Source organism: Talpa occidentalis, unplaced genomic scaffold (assembly GCF_014898055.3).
Source record: "Talpa occidentalis isolate TD23 unplaced genomic scaffold, MPIMG_talOcc4v2.1 talOcc4.18, whole genome shotgun sequence".
In the NCBI taxonomy this organism is placed as follows: Eukaryota; Metazoa; Chordata; class Mammalia; order Eulipotyphla; family Talpidae; genus Talpa; species Talpa occidentalis.
Window position 1 is genome coordinate 3,208,180 of NW_023601851.1, and position 7,114 is coordinate 3,215,293.

At 51.5% G+C, this 7,114-nt stretch overlaps 1 pseudogene; it reads left to right on the forward strand.

Moving 5' to 3' along the window:
* Positions 1–6,912, forward strand: part of LOC119250820 (protein Shroom2-like) — a 36,338-nt pseudogene extending 29,426 nt beyond the window's left edge.
* Positions 6,913–7,114: the final 202 nt, after the last annotated feature.

Consider the following 7,114-nt stretch of genomic DNA (forward strand, 5'->3'; position numbering starts at 1 on the left):
TGTTCACTGGCTGCAGACACTCTGGCCAGTGACTTGTGACTGCCCTGCCAGGCCTCTTGGCAGCTAAGCCGTCTGATTTCTGAGAAATAATTGTACAGGACACACTGTCACTGCTGTTCATGCCCACGCTGGTGGAGGTAGGCTTCTGAATACTGTCACTGCAGAGCCCCTCCTGGGGCACCGTCCTGTTCAGAGCCACCCTTCAGGTGTGGCTTTTCCCCCCACAACCCAAGCCCTCATCTTAGGTGGAAACCAGCAGGCCATGACAAGAAAGGTTGAGTTTTGGGCCTCCTCTGGTGGCTCAGCTGTTGAGCACTGGGCTGCTCGTAGCCTCTGCAGTGCCAGTTCAATCCCCAGCCACAGGGCAAGGGTCCCACATGGCACGCAGACCTCTCCTGCAGTCCACTGCTCCCTTCAGCAGTGTATTTCATCTACCTGCCTGCTCTCCTCTCCACTTTGACTCGGGTGAATTCTCTAACCCTCCTGCACTTCTGACAGTACTCAGTGCTTGTATAAATAAAAATTTAAAAAAAGAATACTGATCATTTAAAAAAAAAAAAAAAGAAAGAAAAGAAAGAAAGGTTGGGTTTTTTTCCAAGCTCCACCCCACAAGGAGGGCCCTTAGCCCCCCCACAGAATCACAATGTCCCTGTGCCTCTGCACCCTGAGCCAAGGGCCGTGGCAGATGTGGGCCTGTGTGCTGACATCAGCTGTCCCTGGCCCTCTCCAGAGATCTCTGCCTGTATCTCCTTGGCCTACCATGGCCCCCTCCCCTGGGTTAAGCTCCTGGATGAGAGAGGTGGTGCGTCTCAGGGAGCCACCATTGCTCTGCGTGTCACCTAGCTGGGACACAGCACAGTGATTAGAAATGACCACCTAGTGAGGGCCTGGCCAGCTATGGCTGGTGCCTTCAGGGACCCCAGAATCACAATGCAAATGGGCTTAGAGCCTTCCAGAAGATGTTGCTGTTTCCCCTCTTGCCCTCAGAAGCTGAATGGTAATGCTTTTCACAAAGACGCAGTGAGTCATTTCAGAGCAGGTGCAGGAATGTTTAGTGACATTGGAATGTCCATGCACAAAATAGGGCCTCCCCGGTGGCGCAGCGGTTGAGTGCTGGGTTGCGAAGCTCCCTCTCTTTGCAACGCCGGTTCGATCCCCGACTGCTCCCTGGCCACCGGAGGAGGGTCCCACATGGCGCGCAGACCTCTCCTGCCGCCCGCTGCTCCCCTCGGCAGTGTGCTTCGGTCCTTCTGCCTGCTCTGCTCCCCGCTCTGGCTCTGGTGAATTCTCTCACCCTCCCACGATTCTGCCTGTACCCAGTGCATGTATAAACAAACAAACAAACTAATAAATAAACATGCCTCTATAAAAATAAAAAAATAAATAAACCATGCACAAAATACATTTGTGTGAGGTCTACAATGTTGCAATGTGGAACATTCTTGGGAGGGGCTGACAGCCTGGGCATGGGAATGGGGATGGGAAGGCTGGAAGCAGTGCAAGCAGGGGTCAGAGCTCTGTGTCCCGAGTCAGCAGTGGCTGTGGGGAGGAGATACAGGGCTCAGGGCCAGGGTTGGGTGACAAGCAGCCAGCTGTGTTGAGAAGTGTGGGGTCCAGAGAAGAAAATTGTTGCCCTGTGAGTCCTGGGATGTCACAGGGCTGGACAGAAGCAGATGGAATCTGGCCAGGAAAGTGCCACCTCTGATAGCTAAACAGTGTTTAGCTACAGGTCTGGCTCTCTCCAGATGAGATCGGGCATGCAAATGAGAATGATGGCAGTCATGATGGAATTTTATTTCATGTGTGGTTTAGTGGCCTGACCGTGGCTTCTGCTGGATCACAACTATCTGTGCTACAGACATGGCATCGTGCCTCACCTCCGGGTTCTTGTATTTTGCAAGGAGTCCTGTTACAGAGCAGTCACCTCCGTGTTTCTTAAGCCAGCGCCCAGTGCAATGAGGACAGTGTAGCCAGGGGCACTGAAGGGCGGCCTGTAGCCTGCTTGCTCTCCTCCCTCCTGAGGGGCAGGGGCAGCTCTCTCCCTGGGAACTTGTCATTAGCGTGTTCAGTGTGACAAGGAACAGAACCACCCAGTCAGTAACTGGACTCTGGAATGTGGCTACAGCTTACAGTTCCCTTTGTGTGTCTGCCCCACCCCTCCCATGTGCTCCCAACAGTGTGAGCTCCCTGAAGGATCAAGGGAGGGTGAGCTCCCAGGCCTGTGTGCCCAGGAGCGTGTATCTCCCAGCAAGTGTGTCTCCCAGCAATGTGTGCTCTCAGGAGGCTGTGCTCCCAGGAGCATGTGCTTTCCAGCAGTGTGTCTCTTCCAGTAAGATGTTTTTTTTTCAGGAGAGTGTACTCCACAGGAGTATATGCATCCCAGGAATGTGTGTCTTCCTGGAGTGTTTTCTCTCAGGAGTGTGTGCCTCCTAGGAAAGTGTGCTCTCAGGCACAGAAAGCCATGAGCACATTTAGTGTTGTTTAGAGTATTGCAGGGTGGAGCCTTCTTGAAAGATGCTGACAGCTTGGGGTTGGGAATGGGAGTGGAAGAGGCAGGAACAGTGCAACCCTGGGGTCAGATGCTGTATCCTAAGTCACCACCTAAGTGGTGGCTGTAGTTGGGAAGACACAGGGCTCAGAGCCAGGGTTGGGTGACGAGCAGCCAACTGTGTTCAGAAGTGTGGGGGCCAGAGCATAAAGTCAGGGTCCTGTGATTCCAGGGACACCAAAGGGCAGGGCAGGATGTTGTGCTCCCCAGGAGTGTGTGTCTTCTAGGAGGGGTGCTCCCAGGAGTGTGTGCTCCCTGGCATGGCACTTAGATACTTTTGCTGGCAAAGTCCTTAAGTCATGGCTTTTTCTATTTCTAGGTCCTGCTGTCACCATTGCCTTTATCATTGAAAGCACGAAAAAGACAACCATACACACAGACACACACAGATACACACAGATACACACAACGCAGACACGTTGACAATGCACTAGACACACACTATCCTCACTACCTACCCAATAGTCAGTTGCTTGTAAGCCCCACAGAGCCTCACATTCTCATTTTTGAACTTTTCTGTCCTGAATTCTAATCAACTGGGATAATAAGTAGCAACATGTGGTTTTATGGCAAGAGGGGAGGGGTTCAGGAAAAAAAAATGGGCTGAAGACAAGCTTGGTCACAAGTTGTTGTGGGGCTATAAAGCTAAATGCAGTTCAGTGCTGAGTGCAGTGCAGGGAACGGAAACCCCTGGAATGTGCTGTCAGGAGATGAAGTGTCTGGCAGGGCAGGACCCGGGATTGATCTGGGACAGCAGCTGACTGAGACTCTGCTCCTGGCTCAGGTCTTGGCTTGTCCTCTCCCATCCCTGGTTCTCAGCTCAAGTCCTACTGGAGGCTCTTTGTGCATAGGGTGCCACATGTTAGACATGACTGCAGATGACCTAAGGCACCGAGGTTTAGCTGAACCGAACTGCAGCTAACTCATTTCTGTCTGTGTGTGGTGTCCGGTTTTAATACCTAACAGGCACCGTGGGTCTCTGGATGCTAAATTTTGAGTTTCTGTTACAGGAAGAAGACATTCAGGGGCTTCCCTGGTGGCGCAAGAGTTACGTCTCAGCACTATGAAGCTATTGGCAGCCACTGGAGCAGGAGTTCAATCCCCCGTCAGGGAGCTATGCACATGGCGCCACAGACCTCTCCTTCCTCGGCCACTGCTCTCCTCTCAGATTATTTGAGTCAGTCTGCCTGTTTGGCTCCCCACTCTGTCTCTGGTGAGTCCTCTCACATCCCATATGTCTGCCCTGTACCCCATCTCTTGTAGGCATAAATTTTAAAAAAATGAGACATTCGAGGGCATTTCAGTCCTCTGGAAGGAACTCCCGGGGGCTATTGGGGATTGTCCTGAGTCAGATCTCACTGCCTAGGAGGCACAGTGGCTTGAGGAACAGACATCAGGTGCATGACAGGACCCCGGGGCAGGGAGCAACACTTCCCCAGGAGGCAGCTCCATCTTGACAGTGTTTAAATGCTCTGGTCTGTTTGGTATCCAGCAGATTGGTATTCCCCAAACCAGCCATTACTCTGTTCGCTATTGTGATGACTCCCACTTTCTCTGTGAGTACCTAGCCAACAATTTTCAAACACACACTGTGCTGCAGGGGGCCTTGCTGCCCCATCCAGGTAAGACACTGGCAAGCAGCTAAGAAAAAGGGCCTCACACCGTGGGGCTGAAGTTCAAAGAGCCTCACACTGTGGGGCTGAAAATTTAACGTCCCTTTGTTTTTTTGTTCTTGGTCATTTGAGAAAAAGTTTCTCAGAAAATACATTGGGCAATAAAGTATATGTATAATAATATTATAAGCACATGCCACTGAGAATTATCTGCTTAAAAATTAAACACTGTAAATTTGGCCTGCCTGACAATGGGAAAGTATTTGTTATACATGAATATGCCTGACAAGCAATCCAGGACAATGATTATAATAAGTCCTTCTTTTTTTTTTTTTTGAAGTTTCTTATGAAAGTATTCAAATGAAGTTAACTGTGTTAAGGAGTTTCTCGGTAGAAAAAGTTCAGAGATAGCTGAGATGCAGCTGGTCTCTGGCTGAAGGCCATTTGAATAGAAGAGTATTTGGATGCTTAGGCTTTAGCTGATAGGAGTGTACTGACAGCTATCAACTGTCTTGAGTAATTGTTTAGCTGAAATAATGAGTTTTTTTTTGTAAGGCTTAGTTTTTTATCTATTAACCTTGAAGGTTGCCTTCTTGCTGAGAGCACGTAGCAGCCAAAAGTCTATGGGAAAAGAATGCACTGATTGTTTCTGCTTTGCTTACATGCACATTATGATGTAATCTCACTGCTTGCAAAAATGAATAAATAAAAAGCTGCTGAGTCCTTCAGTAGAAGATACATGCACCTCATCCAGTGTCAGTGTCTCCTAACTACCTCATCCCCTTCCCCTCAGCCCCTTTCACTTCACCTAAGCCGTCTCCTCCTTTCAGGGACTCCTGACATGACATTTTGCCATAAGCTGGTCTGCAGCAACCCTCAACTCCTTCAAGGAGGCTATTACACTGCAGTGCCTGTGCTTGGCTGCAGTGTTGCAGGTTTGCGGATTCTAGTCTGTGTCTCCACACGATGCCACTGCTTCTTCCTGACAACTTCCAGAGGAGTTACGGCCTCTGGCTGAGCCACAGTCTCTGCCTTGGCTTGTGGGGTGGGAGGCACAGCCCAGCTATCTCACAAGGAAGAAGTGGAGGGAAGTGGGTTGTGCTCTGGGTTCAACACCGGAGCCGCCTGGGCTTGAGTGTCTTGTCCTGAGCCTGTAACATGTGATAGGCCCAGGGCATTTCTTTGGCACTGCCATGACCTGGGAGGGTTGGGACATCTGTCACACCTGGGGTTCTGTCCCAGGAAGAGCCAAGCACGCCTGCTTTCATGCCACTGCTCATCAGTTCCGCCTATTACAGCACATCAGACCCCAAGGCTAAACTGTTGATCAAGATGAAGGACCTGCGGGAGCAGCAGGAGCCTTGAAGAGGACTCAGTAAGTGACTTGGACCACAACCTGTCAGTGAAGAGAGTGGGGCAGCAGAAATGCCAACAAGTGAATGGCACTTCCCTTCCAGGGGTGAGGAGGAGGGGATCCACCATGCAGGGCTTTACCCTCTGCTTTTGCCCCAGGCACTGTGTCCCCACAATGGAAGAAGCTGGATAGTACTCTTCCATCCCAGGGAGGTTGGCATCCTCACAAGACAGACATGTACACACACCAGTCAGCAAGCTGCAGCCCGGGAGCCATATCTGGTCATCTGTCATTGCAAATAAAGGGTTATTCAGACACATCGGTTCATGGGCAGATGGTGTCTCCTGGCTTTGGCCACAGCAGCACAGCAATGTCACTGCAATGGTGACAATGCAGCCTTTCAAGTCAAAACTATTTCCTACTTGGCCCTTTGCAGCATATGTTTGCCAACCCTAATGTAACCTGTTGGTGGTACAAAAGTGAAAACCAGGTGAAGTGATAGAGAGAGCAGGAGGGTGATGGTGGAGGAAGCACAGATGAAAGGATGATTGGACAGGGAGATGGAATGCCCGGAGGGCAGCCCTGTGAGTGTGCCGGCTGGCCAGGCAGGGCCCAGCGAGTGGAGAGGATGTGGTGTGGGATGTCAGATAAGCTGCAGAGACCAGTGGCTGGATGTCTGTGTGGCCAAGCAAGGGAAGCTCAGAGAAGGGTCAAGGACTAAAGAGCAGGTGGCTGTGAGCTCAAGGTAGGGACAGAATCACCGCCACCAGTGCCAGTGTCACTGCTCCTATCCAAGCTTTAATGTAGATGCATATGTGCCAGCTGCCGATGATCTGTAGAGCAGGACTGAGACAAATTTCACAGATCTTGGATCTGTCCCACTGCTCCCTGCTTCTCCCACCTGACTGGTATTGGCAGCCCTGCTTACCTCCCCAAACACTCCCTTCACCCCAAATGGGTCCCACAGGGATGAACAGTGTGCTGCCATCCATGTGTTGCCTCGTCTGCCCTGGAGACAGGTGCTGTTGTCCCCTCTGGAGCAGCACTCTTGAGTCCCACCCTGTCCCCACAGCAGGAGCTCATTGAGAGCCTCAGCCACAAGCTAGAGGTGTTCTGGGAGGCCAGCAAGAACCTGCTGGAGGACAACCAGGCCAACTACATGCTTGGGGAGGCGGTGGAGGCCACCACAAGACTTCTGCAAGACCAACGAGTATGACAAGTTCTGGATGTTCATCGGGGACCTGGACAAAGTGGTGAACCTGCTGCCATCTTGGTCAGGCCTCCTGGCCCACCTGGAAAACACTGTCAATAACCTGGACAACAAGGTTTCTCCTGGAGATCATGGAGGTGCAGGCATGGCAAACCTGCATCTGGAGGTCCCCAGGGAGCTTTTCTGAGGGTGTGGGGAGGAAGTACAGCTGACTGACCTGCAGCTGGGCGCCCCCAGGGAAGCTTTCCTGGGGGTGTGGGCAGTAAGTCCGGCAGCCTTGAGCATCTGTTGACCCCTCATATGGTGGGTGCCGTGGCAGCTGCAGGGCCTCCTCTGTCTTAAGCCCAGGAACTAAGTTGCTAAGGGTTCACACACATATCTGTGGGCTG